Here is an 18860-nt window from a genome sequence, read left to right as displayed (position 1 = left end):
AATCCCACTAAACCTTTCTGTTATCCTGCCACATCATAAACTAGCGCAAGCAAGCGCTGCAGCAACAACAGTACCTGGAAATCTTCACCTCTCAAAGTGATCTTTACCAAGTCCCATTCCCAAAATTCATCGTCCTCCGTATCCTTATTCGTGTGTTCTGTAAGCTGTTTCCACACGGCTCACTCACTAGCTTCTCTGAGAATGCTACTGCAACGTAAATGCTACTAGCAACCAAACATTATATTGCTTCCACATCCCAGTGATGTAACATATGAACTCGTGAATACCTCTCTTTGAAAAATATCCTGTACACAGATATGAAGTGTCAGATATCCAATTGAAATAGAGCTTATATCACTTTCCTTGTATACGAAAAATAAGCTAGAAACCACACAAAGTAAAATCTTTTTTTAATTACTAATCATTCGAAAATATGTTGAAATATTATGCAGACATACGAAAGGCGTTGTGGTAAAATGAAAGAAGGTTATAAACATCAACTAGCGAACGTGGCAATACTTCGGAGTTGCTATAGATGTAGGGGAACTAGATAAGCACCTTTATCTCTCTCCCTCCCTCTCTGGCTCCATGTCCTCCACCCCCCTCTGTTCATTTCTTACCTCCCCCCTCCCCCCCCCCCCCGTCTCTGTTCATCTCCTCTTCCTGCCTTTCTGTGACTTTTGAGTCGCGTTTATTGTCACTGCAAACGAAAGCTAGATTGGGAATTGAAGTCTCTTAAAATGAGTGGTTAAATCAGTTCGGATCACTAATATTTGGGGTATGAGAGAGAACTCTCCAACGGATAGATGAGGAGAGTTTTAATTTGCGAACGGGTAGCATTACAAAGTTTCCAACTATTCAGATACCTCAGTAGCATTCTGATCGTAAATCCTATGAGCCACAAATACAAATAAACCTGTTGCTCCGTTAAAAGCGACAGCGAGGAACAAATCAAACAGAACATTGCAGTGTATATAATTTTTGTTTAAAGTTATATCTAAGGGAAAAAATATATACGGGAAAAGTTTGTCTAACAACCTGCTATCGTAGTTAAGCCTGACTGCAAGAAAGCAAATTAAACCGAACATATTCACAGAACTGCTTTTTTTTTCTTGCAGTCGGTTTTAATAGAAAACATGTGCATTGTTGCTTAAATATAACCTATATCCATCTGTATGATTATTAGAGTTCTGTGCAAAAATGTGAAGATTATATACAAAATATAAATTATTTATTTATTTGAAAAGGTAGCCTATGTCGATTTGGATGTTTCTTACAGTATTGAGTAAAAACATAAATATGTCAAGAAATTTTCGAGCATTATGCTAACCACATTTCCATGTTATATATTATATTTATATTAACGTATTGCATACATTAAAAAACAAGTAGTCTATTTCCATTCCACTGTTCATAAGAACATCGTGTAAAAATTTAAAGTAAATCGGCCAGGAACTCTTAGATATTTTTGATAACAATATTAAACAAAATTTTTCCATATGCAGCAGATACATATTACATACTTTACGCGTTAACAAGTAGATGTCCTATGTCCCTCCGAAAATTTATTAGAGCATCGTGTAAAAATCTGAAATAAATAGGTAAGGACCTTTCAGAGATTTTTGGAAACAATATTAAACATCGTCTTGGGTTCTGTTGTGGTACAGATGGTATTGTGCGATCTCTGGACATAAAAAAGTGTTTTATTTTCTTTCCAGTGTTTCCCAGTTTTGTACACAAATTTGGTTTAGTGTGAATACTCGCATTTTGATGCGATTAGTAACTGAAAATAAAACGTTGTTATTTATCCTAAAAACTTATGATTCGTTTTATCTTAATTAACACCTTTATTTGTTAATAAACATGGGATTCAAAATGAAACCGAAAAATGACGCTTCTAGCGTTGTCTAAACTAATTAACTCAAAGCTATATCCTCAGGTACTAACAATTATTTTTACAAGCTCGAAAATTCTTTTTAAACAATAGGAGATTTGGTGGAGGGGCGACAGTTGTAGACGGCGAAGGACGCAGGAGCCAAAGAAACTGGCACGTCTGCCTAGAATCGTGTAGGGTCCCCGTGAGCACGCAGAAGTGCCGCAACACGACGTGGCATGGACTCGACTAGTGACTGAAGTACTGCTGGGGGGAACTGACTCCATGAATCCTGCAGGGCTGTCCATAAATCCGTAAGAGTATGAGGGGGTGGAGATCTCTTCTGAACAGCACGTCGCAAGGCATCCCAGATATGCCCAAGAATGTTCATATCTGAGGAGTTTGGTAGCCAGCGAAAGTTGTTAAACTCATAAGAGTGTTCCTTGAGCCACTCTGTAGCAGTTCTGCAGGCGTGAGGTGTTGCTTTGTCATGCTGGAATTACACAAGCCCGTCGGAATGCACAATGGGCATTAATGGATGCAGGTGATCATACTGGATGCTTACGTACGTGTCACCTGTCAGAGTCGTATCCAGACGTACCAGGTGTCCCGTATCACTCCAGTTGCACACGCCACATACCATTACAGATCTTCCACCAGCTTGAACAGCCCCATGATGAAATATAGGGTCCACGGACTCGTGAGCTTGTCTCCATACCGGTACACATCCATTCGCTCGATAAAATTTGAAACGAGACTTCTCCGACTAGGCAACATGTTTTCAATCACCAAAAGACCAACATCAGTGTTGACGGGCCCACGCGAGGCGTAAAGATTTGTGTCGAGCACTCACCAGGGGTACACGAGTGGGCATTGGGCACCGAAACCCCATTTCGATGATGTTTAGTTGGATGGTTCACACGCTGACACTTGTTGATGGCCCAACATTGAAATCTGCAGCAATGTGGGGAAAGGTTGCACTTCTGTCACGTTGAACGTTCCTCTTCAGTCGTCGCTCGTCCTGTTCTTTTCCAGTGGCAGCGACGTCGGAGATTTGATGTTTTACCAGATTCCTGATATTCACGCTACACTCGTGACATGGTAGTACTGGAAAATCCCCACTTTATCGCTATCACGGAGATGCTGTATCCCATCGCTCTTGCACCGACTGTAACACCACGTTCAGACTAACTTAAATTTTGATAACCTACCATTGTAGCAGCAGTAACCGATCTTACTACTGCATTAGACACTTGTCTTATATAGGCGTTGGCGACCGCAGCGCCATATTCTGCCTGTTTACACTACCGGCCATTATAATTGCTACACCAAGAAGAAATGCCGATGATAAACGGGTATTGGACAAATATATTATACTAGAACTGACATGTGATTACATTTTCACGCAATTTGGGTGCATAGATCCTGATAAATCAGTACCCAGAACGACCACCTTTGGCCTTGATACGCCTGGGAATTGAGTCAAACACAGCTTGGATGGCGTGTACAGGTACAGCTGCCCATGCAGCTTCAACACGATACCACAGTTCATCAAGAGTAGTGACTGGTGTATTGTGACGAGCCAGTTACTCGGCCACCATTGACCAGACGTTTTCAATTGCTGAGAGATTTGGAGAATGTGCTGGCCAGGGTAGCAGTCGAACATTTTCTGTATCCAGAAAGGCCCGTACAGGACCTGCAACATGCGGTCGTGCATTATCCTCCTGAAATGTAGGGTTTCGCATGGCTCAAATGAAGGGTAGAGCCACGGGTCGTAACACATCTGAATCGCAACGTCCACTGTTCAAAGTGCCATCAATGCGAAAAGAGGTGATCGAGACGTGTAACCAATGGCACCCCACACCATCACGCCAGGTGATACGCCAGTATGGCGATGACGAATACACGCTACCCATGTGCGTTCACCGCGATGTCGCCAAACACGGATGCGACCAACATGATACTGTAAACGGAGCCTGGATTCATCCGAAAAAATGACGTTTTCCCATTCGTGCACCCAGGTTCGTCGTTGAGTACACCATCGCAGGCGCTCCTGTCTGTGATGCAGCGTCAAGGGTAGCCGCAGCCACGGTCTCCGAGCTGGTAGTCCATGCTGCTGCAAACTTCGTCGGATTGTTCGTGTAGATGGTTGTTGTCTTTCAAACGTCCCCATCTGTTGACTCACGGATCGAGACGTGGCTGCACGATTCGTTACAGCCATGCGGGTAAGATGCCTGTCATCTCGACTGCTAGTGATACCAGGCCGTTGGGATCAAGCACGGCGTTCCGTATTACCCTCCTGATCCCACCGATTCCATATTCTGCTAACACTCGTTGGATCTCGACCAACGCGAGCAGCAATGTCGTGATATGTAAACCGCAATCGCGATAGGCCTCAATCCGACCTTTATCAAAGTCGGAGATGTGATTGTACGCATTTCTCCTCCTTACACGAGGCATCACAACAACGTTTCACCAGGCAACGCCGGTCAACTGCTATTTCTGTATGAGAAATCGGTTAGAAACTTTCCTCATGTCAGCGGTGCCAACCTTTTGTGAATGCTCTGAAAAGCTGATCACAGCATTTTCTTCCTGTCGGTTAAATTTCGCGTCTGTAGCACGTCATTTTCGTGGTGTAGCAATTTTAGTGGCCAGTACTGTAACAACTGCGTTAGACACTTGTTTGTCTTATATAGGCGTTGCCAACCTCAGCGCCATTTTGTGCCTGTTTACATATCTCTTTATTTGAATACGTATGCCTGTATTAATTTCTTTGGCGTTCCTGTGGGCGAACATCTAATACACTACTGAATCTAATTTTCCTCTTACTGTTCGTTGCCTGCCCCTGACTGTCGTCAGCAAGATCATCGTCGGCTGTCAAGAGTTTCACGCCTGCAGATGTGTGCCAGTTGTGTGCTCCCGACAGAGACGGAACACCTTGGGGGGCGCTGCGACTGGCCTATTCCAGACTGGCCTATTCCCCTCCCTGTTGTGGCCGCTTCTTAATCCGGCTGTCTGGGCCGGTCCGAAATAGAGGACGTAAACACGGCACGACGGATCGATGTGTGGCGGCGGGAGGCTGATGGATGGCACGGCAGCCAGGTGTCCAGGCTGTGCTGACGTCTCGACGTCTCCCCTCTACCCCGTCCACTCTGCCGTAACAGGAACCACCAGCGCTGAAGCGATGAAAGGATAGCGTTAACTAAAAATGGTTCAAATGGCTCTGAGCACTATGGGACTTAACATCTGAGGTCATCACTCCCCTAGAACTGAGAACTACTTAAACCTAACTAACCTAAGGACAGCACACACATACATGCCCGAGGCAGGATTCGAACCTGCGGCCGTAGCAGTCGCGCGGTTCCGGACTGCGCGCCTAGAACCGCGAGACCACCGCGGCCGGCGATAACGTTAACTCTCGTGCGTCTAGTACGTCTACAGCGTGGTCAAAAAAACTGGCTGTTCACCTTAGGCTAGGCAACCCAACTTAGTCCTGAATTACAGTGGAACGGTACAAGATGGCTTCGTGTCCAGGTGTAGCAGGGCTCAGTTGGCTGCAGGGATGGCAGTTGCGAGTGGCGACCGGTCTGCAGTCTCTATCAAACGATTTTAAACGAATTACTCGGTAAAAAAAGTTAATTCTAGCGCGGCTCGTAGCTTAGTTCAAATGGTTCAAATGGCTCTGAGCACTATGGGACTCAACTGCTGTGGTCATAAGTCCCCTAGAACTTAGAACTACTTAAACCTAACCAACCTAAGGACATCACTCACATCCATGCCCGAGTCAGGATTCGAATCTGCGACCGTAGCGGTCGTGCGGTTCCAGACTGTAGCGCCTTTAACCGCTCGGTCACTCCGGCCGGCTCGTAGCTTAGCTCGTCTGCTTCATGATGAACTGCTTATCATTTCGTTAATTTTTGTAGATTATGGCAAACGATAGCACGCAAAGAGGGGAGTGTGTAGCAATATGTTTACTGTACTTAATTTCCTTATCTAGCGCAATACACAAGTAACTGCTGATTTCTTCGATGGAATTACGTAATTTTTAAGGGTCGTCAACAGCTGGTGCAACGAAAATTGTTACAGCTTGCTAGAAATCAAAAGAAGTTTCTGAGACATGGTTCTGACCTTCACAATACGATTTCACATCCATTGTATGAATTCGTTAAAAAAATGGCTCTGAGCACTATGGGACTTAACTTCTGAGGTCATCAGTCCCTTAGAACTTAGAACTACTTAAACCTAACTAACCTAAGGACACCACACACATCCATGCCCGAGGCAGGATTCGAACCTGCGGCCGTAGCGGTCGCGCGGTTCCAGACTGTAGCGCTTAGAACCGCTCGGCCACTCCGGCCGGAGAACAATGTAATTTCGGCTTTGTTAATGTGATAAATCAAAGGACTCTATGATATACTAAAATGTGAGAAAATGTATTTACATAAAAACAAAAATTCTCCAACAATCATCAAATTTATGTAGTTCAAGCGAACCGTGAGGACCTGCCGTGACATTTTCAACTTTAAGAATCTGCCCCCAGACAAGAGGAACTGGAGCCAAATCAACATCAGAAGCTAAGTAAACTAGAAAGTTTATTGTAATCTTTGCTCCTGTCAAATCTACATAAAGAAGGGGGCGGAGGGGGGGGGGGAATTACAAACTAGATAAAACAATTAGGTGCATCTACTGTTGCTCTTCATATAATTGCTGTTTTCGGATACAGAAGAATCAACCTTTGCATAATTCCACAACAGTACCTTTTGGAACAATTTTATGGGGTAACTATTTGTCGAATACTTTTTTACAGTAAAAATTTTTATACTTGGATCATAGTCTTTCTATTAGACACCAATCGGGCTGCTTGTGTGTCCCTAACCTACTCCAGTTATCCAATAGTGGAAAGGGGACCTGGAGTTTGGCGTTAAAAAATCGCCATCCAGGATACAACACTATACGGTTACCCCAAAATTGTGCCAGTATGTTGGTTGGTACTCTTCCATGGCCTCTCATTCCAGATGAGAAGAAAATTTAAAAGAAGAAAATTAATCAATCATGGGTCAAGAAGGAAAACACAGAATTTGTGCAAACTGGTCTTGAAGTCTTCTGCGCGAACGTGCAGAAATGCGTGGTGACGTTGTTGAACAGAAGTGTTGTCTGGACGACAGTTCCGACTATGATCTGTTCTAATCGCTGTTACATGTTCGTTATTACATTTTGTATGACACAGGAGGCATTAGGATTTGATACATCTTCGTGCAACACTTACACAACGTGCCCATTATTGTGGAGTCTCTGGTCTGACTACAGTATCGAATCCCGCGAGTGAACCTAGCGCTAACGACTCGGTAACAGTGGTGTCTTGGGAGCCGAGTCTCTAAACGCCGGTATAATCCGCCCCATAAAGCACCTTTTGCCGGGGAAGGGGTGCTCGTTAATGTCCAAGTTGAGACGATAACTAGCCATTTTACGACGCTAAAGGTGTAACGTTGGAACTTCCCCGTGACGATGTCTGCTCCTCGCTTCCTCGTCTTCGTCAACTCCTGTAATTTTCTGAATTTCTGAGTGCTGCAGGGAACATCCTATTAACGAGCTACGCTATCCCCGTAGATCGCAACCGCTGTCAACGCTAGAGGGCCCTACTGGCGTCGTTATAAGTGGCAATGCCGAAGGTAGCTTTTGTAGTTCACCGCTTCCTTCTTGTGACATGTTCCTTTTTCCCTAAATTGAACGAAAATCAGCGGGTACAATGGTCCTCAATTCATTAGGATGGCACGGTATCGACTATTGTATGATTTTATTTGTGGTTAGATTTCTGATGTTCTGCCCAGTTCTTGACTACATTTTCATGTACAATATTTCGTCAATGATAAGACAGAGATTTCCGAAACAAATTTTAAACTGTATGACATTTCCAAGGGCAGACGTGCACTCTTACCACAATTTATTGATTATGAACTGTGGATAAAAACTGAAGAAATTGCAAGGAAAGTATGAAATTAAGGAGGTGGGACCTGGGTAAGTTGAAAGAACCAGAGGTTGTTGGGGGTTTCAGAGGGAGAATTGGGCAACGATTTACGGAAGCTGGGGAGAAAAATACAGTAGAACACGATAGGGCAGCTTTGAAAGATGAAACAGTGAAGCCAGCAGAATATAAAATATGTAAAAAGACAAAAAATGGTTCAAATGGCTCTGAGCACTATGGGACTTAACATCTATGGTCATCAGTCCCCTAGAACTTAGAACTACTTAAACCTAACTAACCTAAGGACATCACACAACACCCAGCCATCACGAGGCAGAGAAAATCCCTGACCCCGCCGGGAATCGAACCCGGGAACCCGGCCGTGGGAAGCGAGAACGCTACCGCACGACCACGAGATGCGGGCGGTAAAAAGACAGTGCCTAGGAGTAATCCTTGGGTATCACAGGAGATATTGTATTTAACTGATGAAAAGGGAAAACTTAAAAATGCAGCAAAGAAAGCACTGGAAAGGAAATACAAACGTCTAAAAATGAGATTGACAACAAGTGCAAAATATCTAAGCAGGAATGGTGAGACGGCGAATATATGAATATACAAGCACATGTAATTAGGGGAAAGATGTATACTGCCTACAGAGAAATTAAAGAGACGTTTGGAGTAAAGAAAAACAGCTATATGAATATCAAGAGCTGTTTTGGGAAACCAGTATCAAGCAAAGAAGGTGATGCTGAAAGGTCAAAGAAGTATGTGAAGCGGCTATACAAGGCAAACGATCTTGGACCAAAATATTAGAAAGGGCAGAGGACACAGATGAAGATAAGATTGGAAACATGATACTGCGAGAAGAATTAGATATAGCAGTAAAAGATATAAGCCGAAACAAGGCTCTGGGAGAAACGACATTCCGTCATAACTGCGGATAGCCTCGGGACGGTCAGCCATGACTTCACTATTCCATATGGCGTACAAGATGCACGAGCCAGGAAAATACCCTCAGACTTCAAAAATAAAATAATAATGCCAATCGCAAAGAAAAGAGGTGCTGACACGTGAGAATCTTACCGAAGCATTAATTTAATAAGTTATGCTTGCCAAATACTAGCACGAATTCTCCACAGAATAATGGACAAACTGGTACAAGCCAACTTCAGGAAAGATCTGTTCGAATTCTATGGAAATGTAGGAACAAGTGAGGCAATACTGACCGTACGACTTACCTTAGAAGATAGGTTAAGAAAAGGTAAACCATCGTTTATAGTTCTGTAAATTTGGAGAAAACTTTTGACAGTGTTGACTGGAATGTTGACTCTTTGAAATTCAGAACGTTTCTGGGGTCAAATACAAGGAGCCAAATGTTATTTATAAGTTACACTGAAACCAGACGGCAGTTAGAAAAAGATGGTTCAAATGGCTCTGAGCACTATGGGACTCAACATCTGTGGTCATAAGTCCCCTAGAACTTAGAACTACTTAAACCTAACTAACCTAAGGACATCACACACATCCATGCCCGAGGCAGGATTCGAACTTTCGACCGTAGCAGTCGCGCGGTTCCGGACTGAGCGCCTAGAACCGCTAGACCACCGCGGCCGGCTGGCAGTTAGAAGGGGCGAGTGGCATGAAAGAGAAGCAGTGGTTGAGAAGGGACTGAGCCAGGGTTCTAGCTTTTCCCTGATGTTATTCATTTTGTACATAGAGCTACCAGTGAAGGAAACCAAAGAGAAATTTGGAGAATGAATTAAAGTTCAAGGAGAATAAATAAAAATTTTGAGGTTTGTTGATGACAGTCTTATTCTGTCAGAGACAGCAAAGGACTCGGAAGAGCAGCTGAACGGAATGGACAGAGTCTTTATACGAGGGCACGATATGAACATCAACAAAAGCAAAACAAGAGTAACGAAATGTAGGCAAATTAAATCAGTTGATGGTGAGGAAATTAGATTAAGATACGAGACAGTGATAGTAGATGAGTTTTGCTATTTTGCCAGTGAAATAAACGATGAAGACCCTCAAAAACGTCCAATGTTTTTCGGAACACAGGACAAAAATTAACGGCAAGTGGAAACACATATCCGAAACAGTCATCCAAGAAGGCAATGGAGCATTGCATTCATAGGTGATAAGGCCATTCTACGCAGCAGCTAGCTCTATCTTCTCCACTGGCTATTGTGGCAATCAGCTGCAATCACTGAACGGCAAACAACATTTCTAGACATTCCGCTTATGGTCCATGCACATACAAAGTCACGTTTGCTGCCTATAACTTCGACGCTCTGTAGCGTCTTTGGGGAACGTTTCTGGTCAGAGGTTCCTGTCCCTTAAGACCCCCTCTACAACCCCTTGACATTAGTTGCAACATCCTTGGGACACCCAGTATATGAATGTTGCCAAGAATGGATAATGTAATTACGTTGCCTATCTTAAGGTTCCTACCCTCAATTTGTCCCCCGCTGCAACCCATTGATGTTTGTTGCAACATTCCTGGGATACCCAGTATATCACTCTTACCTAGAATGAATTATGTAAATTTGGTTGCCTGTCTAGAAGTGCGTTATTTGTGGTCAGGAGCAGTTTTACACAGGTGTGCCAAACATAAGAACGAAAATAACTTTTGCATGTTGTGTCTCTGCCAAGAAAGTTGATGAAACTTGAACCATATGTAGAAAGAACTGCTATAGCGTAGTACAGAAGGTAAGTGAAAGAAACAAGCAATGACAGGAACAGAAATGACAGTTTTATTCAAAGGCAGTAATAATTATACTGAAGTAAATGCAATGATGGTCCCCTGGACATCAGGAAAGATGGGACACAGTTCTCAATCTGGTGTGTGGTCACCATAGACAGCAATGCATGCTCTGCGATGTGCTCCCATGCTGGATACAGGGTTGGTAAAGAGTCCTCGTGGTACGGTGTTACATTCCTACACCAGATGGTTGACAACTGCTTGATGGTCGTTGGTGCATGTGGGAGTGGTGTAACACGTCTGGCCAAAGCATCCCACACATGGCCAATTGGATTTGGGTTGGGTAAACAGAAATGACCATGCATTTTTCTTGGGTGCATAACGTGTCCCCACATCTCGCCATATGATGGTGCGTCCAACACTCGGACATGATGCTTTTGGCGGTCAAAGTGTCACAGTGTGCAGAGGCGTAATACTACATGGGCGTACTGACTCCCAAATCTTTGAACACACACTAGTGGACGTTATAGCGACACTGTAGTACTCCCATATGTGCTTACTTTTGGGGGTGCACTTGGCCCTGATTCATTTCTATGGATGTCAATGCGCGACCCCACATTGAGCAGTGCAGATGGCTTGGAATGAGAGGATATTTGGCGAATATCCTATTGAGCACATATGGAGTGCATTGGGGAGACGTATTACAGGATGCCCATAAGCACCAATGCCCATCGAGCAGACGTCACCTGCGCTGGGGAAGAACGCTATGCCTTATCACAAGAACTCCTTATAAAGTGCTCTACCATCTGATCTACCCAAGCACGACTCACGCCCCGTCGCCACAACTTTACTTCCACCAGTACCTCGTCTCCTACCTTCCAAACTTCACAGAAGCCCTCTTGCGAACCTTGGAGAACTAGCACTCCTGGAAGGAAGAATATTGCGGCGACATGGCTTAGCCACAGCTGGGGGTTTCCAGAATGAGATTTTCACTCTGCAGCGGAGTGTGCGCTGATATGAAACTTCCTGGCAGATTAAAACTGTGTGCCGGATAGAGACTCGAACTCGGAATCTGTGCCTTTCGCGGGCAGTTGCTCTACCAACTGAGCTACCCAAGCACGACTCATGCCCCGTCGTCACAACTTTACTTCCACAAGTACCTCGTCTCCTACCTTCCAAACTTCACAGAAGCTCTCCTGCGAACCTTGCAGAACTAGCACTCCTGGAAGGAAGGATATTAGCCACAGCCTGGGGGATGTTTCCAGAATGAAATTTTCACTCTGCAGCCGGGTGTGTGCTGATATGAAACTTCCTGGTAGGCTAAAACTGTGTGCCTGACCGAGACTCGAACTCGGGACCTTCGCCTTTCGCCGGCAAGTGCTGCACCATCTGGTGCTCTACCAGGCTGTGGCTAAGCCGTGTCTCCACAATATCCTCTCTTCCAGGAGTGCTAGTTCTGCAAGGTTTCGCAGGAGAGCTTCTGTGAAGGTTGGAAGGTAGGAGACGAGGTACTGGTGGAACTGAACCTGTGAGGACAGGTCGTGAGTTGTGCTTGGGAAGCTCAGATGGTATAGCACTTGCCTGCCAAAGGCAAAGGTCCCGAGTTCGAGTCTCGGTCTGGCACACAGTTTTAGTGTGTCAGGAAGTTTCATATCAGCGTACGCTCCACTGGAGAGTGAAAATTTCACTCTGGAACTTCCTTAACAACGTTGTAGCCAGCGTGGGAGCACATTGCAGAGCTTGCATTGCCCAACGTGGTGACCATACAGTCTATTAAGAACCATGTTTCACCTTTTGGAATGTCCCAGGGACCATTATGGATCACAGTCACTTCAGTGTAATTATCATCTTTGAATAAAAGTGCCTTTCTGTTCGTATCATTGGGTAATTCTCTCAGTTACCCTCCCTGCACTATTCTGTAGAAGTTGTTTCTATGCATGGTACAAGTCTCATTGAGGTATTTTACTCCATAGTGTGAGATCTTACGAAAATTAGTTTTGTCCTCAAGTTTTGGACGCCAGTCTGAAACTAGCCCAGGAAGTAAATGATGCACCAATATTAAGGTGCATGAAATACTCCGTCGTCCAGTTTTAGTTTCTCGCAGACTAATGCCGTTTGTGGACACAAGTGTGTAGTTTCCTGATGATATTCCACTAAGCTCAAAAACGGTCAGTAATATTCAAATGTAAATTAAACAAAATGTGACTGGAATTTTGTACCAAGGAGTAATGGGAGAACATATTAACTTCAGCATTAGTTAATATGTGAGTCCCCTCAAGCTACTTTCCTGTGAAACACATCTAGAGGCCGTCTCTGACGTTTATGTAGTTACTCGAAAGTTTCAGACACTCGTCACAAGTGTGTACATAATCAGCATTACACAACACGAGTGACGTTATGAGCAGAGATGGACAATTTAAATTGCCGCTTTGACGCTAATCACCACTCCACAGCGCAATTAGCTGGAAGCCTGTAGTTTGTAGGGAGAGCGGTGAAATGAGCTAACGTGAGCCAGTTAGTGGTTCGGTATTACTAGTAGCGCCAAGCAGTCGCCGTTAATAAGGCAGCGCAGCTGTTGTGGTAGCGCAGTTGTGGGAGTAGAGAGACTGAGTGCTGCGCCGTCAATGTTTGGGTACCGAGTATAACGATTCGGTAACGGCCGACACGGCACGCAGGTCGACTGTGATCGTCACAGCCGTGTGGCAGCGCGACTGAAATGTAGGGGATAATAAAGGTAGCCAGCCCGAGCGAGGTAAACTGGAAAGACGACGTAAAACAAACTGTGGAAAGAGCAGATTCTAGGCCACGATTCGATCGCTTTGTATTAACAGGGGAAGTAAAATGCAGCGAATAACAAACACTAATCCAACAATCGCTATGTATTAACAGGGGGAAGTAAAACGCAGCGAATAACAAACAGTACTCCAACAATCGCTATGTATTAACAGGGGGAAGTAAAACGCAGCGAATAACAAACAGTACCCCAACAATCGCTATATATCAACAGGGGGAAGTAAAATGCAGCGAATAACAAACAGTACTCCAACAATAGCTATGTATTAACAGGGGGAAGTAAAACGCAGAGAATGACAAACAGTACTTCAACAGCGACTGTGTAGCGCTGCTGCATGGTGGGGTTCGTCAGCACTGGCTGGGGAGCTGTTGGAGTATGGTCTGTTATTCCTCGTCCCTGTTAATACATAGCGATAAACTGCTATCGCACTGGACTTTTACTTAGCCCTCTATCGTAGTAAAATTCCGCTTTTAATAATCATTTTCTTCGTAACGGGAAACAAACCGAAGCTTTCCACCGGCACTGAGCGTCGCATGAAAGACGTGCTGAGCAGTATTTGTTTGGACTGCATCCAAGGAGGAAATTGCAAATACCTGCAGAAACATCAGAAAATGTGTGCCTGGTGCTTCTCAGGAGGGATGTGCTGTATATGATTACGAAGCAGATTTGATGAATATATGTTGTAAAATTTAGATCAACATCAAATTACTACTGGTATCTGAAGAGTTAATTTTCTGAATGTACAAATGTACTCATTTAAAGCAAGATGACTTTGAATGATTGTTAAGGCAAAGCCCCTCATACTAGAACCACTCACACATTTGAAAGAAATTCTTTTCCCATCTTTCACAGTTTTTTGCCGTAGGTTTTATTGCTATTTTGTTTTTACTGTCCCTAAAATGGTTCAAATGGCTCCGAGCACTACGGGACTTAACATCTGAGGTCATCAGTCCCCTAGCCGTAGAACACCTTAAACCTAACTAACCTAAGGACATCACACACATCCATGGCCGACGCAGGATTCGAACCTGCGACCGTAGCGGTCGCGCGGTTCCAGACTGAAGCGCCTAGAACCGCTCGGCCATTAGTGTCCCTAAGCTAAGTGTCACAAGTTCCCGGCTTCGGCGAATGTTTACGAAAAATAAATAACTTTTTTAATTTTTCACCTTTTGTTGCTTGATAATGTATAAAAACTGACTCTTATTTTTACGTCTCAAGGGCAGACCTGATGATGGCAGTAGCCGAAGCGCCGTTACAAATAAATAAGTATGTAAGCTATTTAGACGCCTTTATTCAAAACGTATACACAACCAGTGAACATTCCAGCCCCAATACTTAATTATTTGAAATCCCATACATAAAACAGTTTCAAATATCTGTTTACATTACAGATCAGTTGATATGGAGCTAATGTCTTAAATACGCTGAGGTGACAAAAGTCACGGCATACATCCGTGTCGAAACTCTTTTTGCCCGATGTATTGCAGCAACTCGACTTAGCATGGAACACTGACCCATAATTCTGAAAGTCTTATCGGTGCACTATTTTGTGCATATACTGAAATCTCGATTATGTATCATAAATGTTCGACGGAATTCATATCGGGCGACCTGGATGGCCAAATTATTCGCTCGAATTGTCCTGAATGTCCTTCAAAACAATCGTGACCAATCGCGGCCCAGTGAGATATGACGCATTATCGTCCATAAAAATTCCATCGTTTTTTCGGAACATGAGGTACATAAATGTTGCAGATTGTCTGCAAATAGCCGAACATAACCATTTTCAGTCAGTGAGCGGCGTAGTTAGACCAGAGCACTCACACTTTTCTAGAGCCACCACCAAGTGCCCTGTTGACCATTTGGGTCCATGGTTTCGCGAGGTCTGCGTCACACTCGAACCCTAGCGTCAGCTCTTACCAACTGAAATCGGGAATCGGCTTCACCAGGCCACGGTTTTCCAGTTGACTAGGGTCCAACTGATATGGTGACGAGCTCAGAAGAGGCTCTTCAGGCGATGTCGTGCAGTTAGCAAAGGCTCTCGCATAGGTCATCTGCTGCCATAGACCCATTAACGCCAAATTTCGCCGCACTGTCCTAAGGGATACGTTCGTCGTGCGTCCCATATTAATTTCTGCTATTATTTTACGCAGTATGTAAGTCTGCAGGCTTTCGTGGCCGTTGTCAATGAAGTTAAAATCCTCTGTGTTATTAGGCCGCGTCATGTTCCTTCTAAAATGTTCGACGTTTCGACCCCTCCGCGTGGGATATTCCTCAGGATCTTTTGGTGTCCACTACTGCTAGAAGAAAAGACACCAAAAGATCCTGAGGAAGATCCCAGCGGAGGGTTCGAAACGCCGAACATTTCTACATCTACATCTACATCTACATGATTACTCTGCAATTCACATTTAAGTGCTTGGCAGAGGGTTCATCGAACCACAATCATACTATCTCTCTACCATTCCACTCCCGAACAGCGCGCGGGAAAAACGAACACCTAAGCCTTTCTGTTCGAGCTCTGCTTTCTCTCATTTTATTTTGATGATCATTCCTAACTATGTAGGTGGGCTCAAAAAAATATTTTCGCATTCGGAAGAAAAAGTTGGTGACTGAAATATCGTAAATAGATCTCGCCGCGACGAAAAACGTCTTTGCTTTAATGACTTCCATCCCAACTCGCGTATCGTATCTGCCACACTCTCTCCCCTATTACGTAATAATACAAAAAGAGCTGCTCTTTTTTGCACCCTTTCGATGTCCTCCGTCAATCCCACCTGGTAAGGATCCCACACCGTGCAGCAATATACTAACAGAGGACGAACGAGTGTAGTGTAAGCTGTCTCTTAAGTGGACTTGTTGCATCTTCTAAGTGTCCTGCCAATGAAACGCAACCTTTGGCTCGCCTTCCCCACAATATTATCCATGTGGTCTTTCCAACTGAAGTTGTTCGTAATTTGAACACCCAGGTACTAAGTTGAATTGACAGCCTTGTGAATTGTACTATTTATGGAGTAATCGAATTCCAACGGATTTGTTTTGGAACTCATGTGGATCACCTCACACTTTTCGTTATTTAGCGTCAACTGCCACCTGCCACACCATACAGCAATCATTTCTAAATCGCTTTGCAACTGATACTGGTCTTCGGATGACCTCACTAGACGGTAAATTACAGCATCATCTGCGAACAACCCAAGAGAACTGCTCAGATTGTCACCCAGGTCATTTATATAGATCAGGAACTGCAGAGGTCCCAGGACGCTTCCCTGGGGAACACCTGATATCACTTCAGTTTTACTCGATGATTTGCCGTCTATCACTAAGAACTGCGACCTTCCTGACAGGAAATCACGAATCCAGTCGCACAACTGAGACGATACCCATAGGCCCGCAGCTTGATTAGAAGTCGCTTGTGAGGAACGGTGTCAAAAGCTTTCCGGAAATTTAGAAATACGGAATCAACTCGAGATCCCCTGTCGATAGCGGCCATTACTTCGTGCGAATAAAGAGCTAGCTGCGTTGCACAAGAGCGATGTTTTCTGAAACCATGCTGATTACATACCAGTAGATCGTTCCCTTCGAGGTGATTGATAATGTTTGAATAGAGTATATGCTCCAAAACGCTACTGCAAACCGACGTCAATGATATAGGTCTGTAGTTCGATGGATTACTCCTAATACCCTTCTTAAACACTGGTGCGACCTGCGCAATTTTCCAATCTGTAGGTACAGATCTATCGGTGAGCGAGCGGTTGTATATGATTACTAGGTAGTGAGCTATTGTATCAGCATAATCTGAAAGGAACCTAATCGGTATACAATCTGGACCTGAAGACTTGCCCGTATCAAGGGATTTGAGTTGCTTCGCAACCCCTAAGGTATCTACTTCTAAGAAACTCATGCTAGCAGCTGTTCGTGTTTCAAATTCTGGAATATTCCATTCGTCTTCCCTGGTGATGGAATTTCGGAAAACTGCGTTCAATAACTCCGCTTTAGCGGCACAGTCGTAGAAGAAACATGGCGCAGCCTAATAACACAGAAGATTTTAACTCCACTATTTTACGCAGTGTTGCTTGTCTATAAGCACTAACTACTCTACGCAAATGCCGCTGCTGTCGGTCGTTCAGCGAAGGCCGTCGCCCACTGCGATGTCCGTGGTGAGAGGTAATGCCTAAATTTTGATATTCTCGGCACAGTCTTTGCGCTGTCGATTTCGGAATGTTGTGTTCCCCTACGATTTAAGTGCGGGAATGTGTCTAGCTCGAACTACCATTCCACTTTACAAGTATATTAAACCCTGTCGTGCTGCCATAATCACTTCGAAAACCTTTTCACATGAAACACCTGAGTACAATTGACTGCTCCGCCAATGCAGTGACGATTTAATCTTTGTGTGCGCGATGCTACCGCCATCTGTTTACATCTACATGGTTACTCTGTAAATCACATTTAAGTGCCTCGCAGAGAGGGTTCATCGAACCACCTTCACAATTCTCTATTATTCCAAACTCGTATAGCGTGCGGAAAGAATGAACACCTATGTATTTTCGTACGAGCTCTGATTTCCCTTATTTTATCATGGTGACCGTTCCTCCCTATGTAGGTCGGTTTCAACAAAATATTTTCGGAGGAGAAAGTTGGTGATCGGAATTTCGTGAGAAGATTCCGTCGCAACGAAAAACGCCTTTCTTTCTTTACGTACACATCGCTACCCTACGACTTCTCTGACTTCAGGGTATTTGACGTTAAACAGTAAAACCATTTACGGTGAATTATGTTGGTTTTGCAAGTTTCGGATTATTCACACATAGACTCAGTGAAAAAGTAATAAATTAAAACGTTATGACTGATTCTGCAGTTTTGCTGTATTAAGAGCGAAAATGCAGTAAGCGATAGACTTTTTTGCCCCCTTAGTTTGTGAGAGGGTGTCACCGAGAAAGAATTTGGTAAATGTTTGAAATTACGTGTAAAGCTTGTTGCAAGAGGCTAAGTGTTGCCATTTTCAAATAATGGGCGAATAAAATATGGGTAATTTGGGCGCCATGATTTACGCTGACTCAAGAGATGTACACAGTTTGTAAATTCAGTATCTGTCTTATTCCATTAAAACTTTAACGCGAGATTAAAGCTCCTAATGAGTAGATCATGGCAGCGTTCCCAATTTTTAAATTGCGTCAATAGTAATGTGAAGAAATTCAAAAGTTTGTTGCCATGAACGCCGCTTGATATCAAACCTCCAATAGGAATCGACTGACAGGTCGTTTGGTAATATGCGAGATGTTATCGAAATCTTTCGGGCAATTCATTATCTTTATTAATATCTCTATGAAGCTGTGGGACATGTCTTACTTAGAGCATAATTCTGCTCACCTTTCTAAACACGTATCGTTGTCGCTGCCTGGGTCTACAGTACGGAATGAGAGCGATAACCTGGAAATCGGTTATTGACTGAACTGCGGGGAACCTTTGCGTCTCTCATGCCTCACTTTCTTTATCTCTCTTTCTGCCTCTCTCTCTCTCTCTC

At 44.0% G+C, this 18860-nt stretch overlaps 1 protein-coding gene across 1 annotated transcript in view; it reads left to right on the top strand.

Annotated features, from left to right (window-relative positions):
* Nucleotides 1-18860, top strand: part of LOC126215325 (uncharacterized) — a 624418-nt gene that overhangs the window by 53066 nt on the left and 552492 nt on the right. The window lies entirely within an intron of this gene.

The sequence above is a fragment of the Schistocerca nitens genome, chromosome 12, assembly GCF_023898315.1.
Source record: "Schistocerca nitens isolate TAMUIC-IGC-003100 chromosome 12, iqSchNite1.1, whole genome shotgun sequence".
NCBI classification, from domain to species: domain Eukaryota; kingdom Metazoa; phylum Arthropoda; class Insecta; order Orthoptera; family Acrididae; genus Schistocerca; species Schistocerca nitens.
This window is presented reverse-complemented; position numbering and strand designations above follow the sequence as displayed.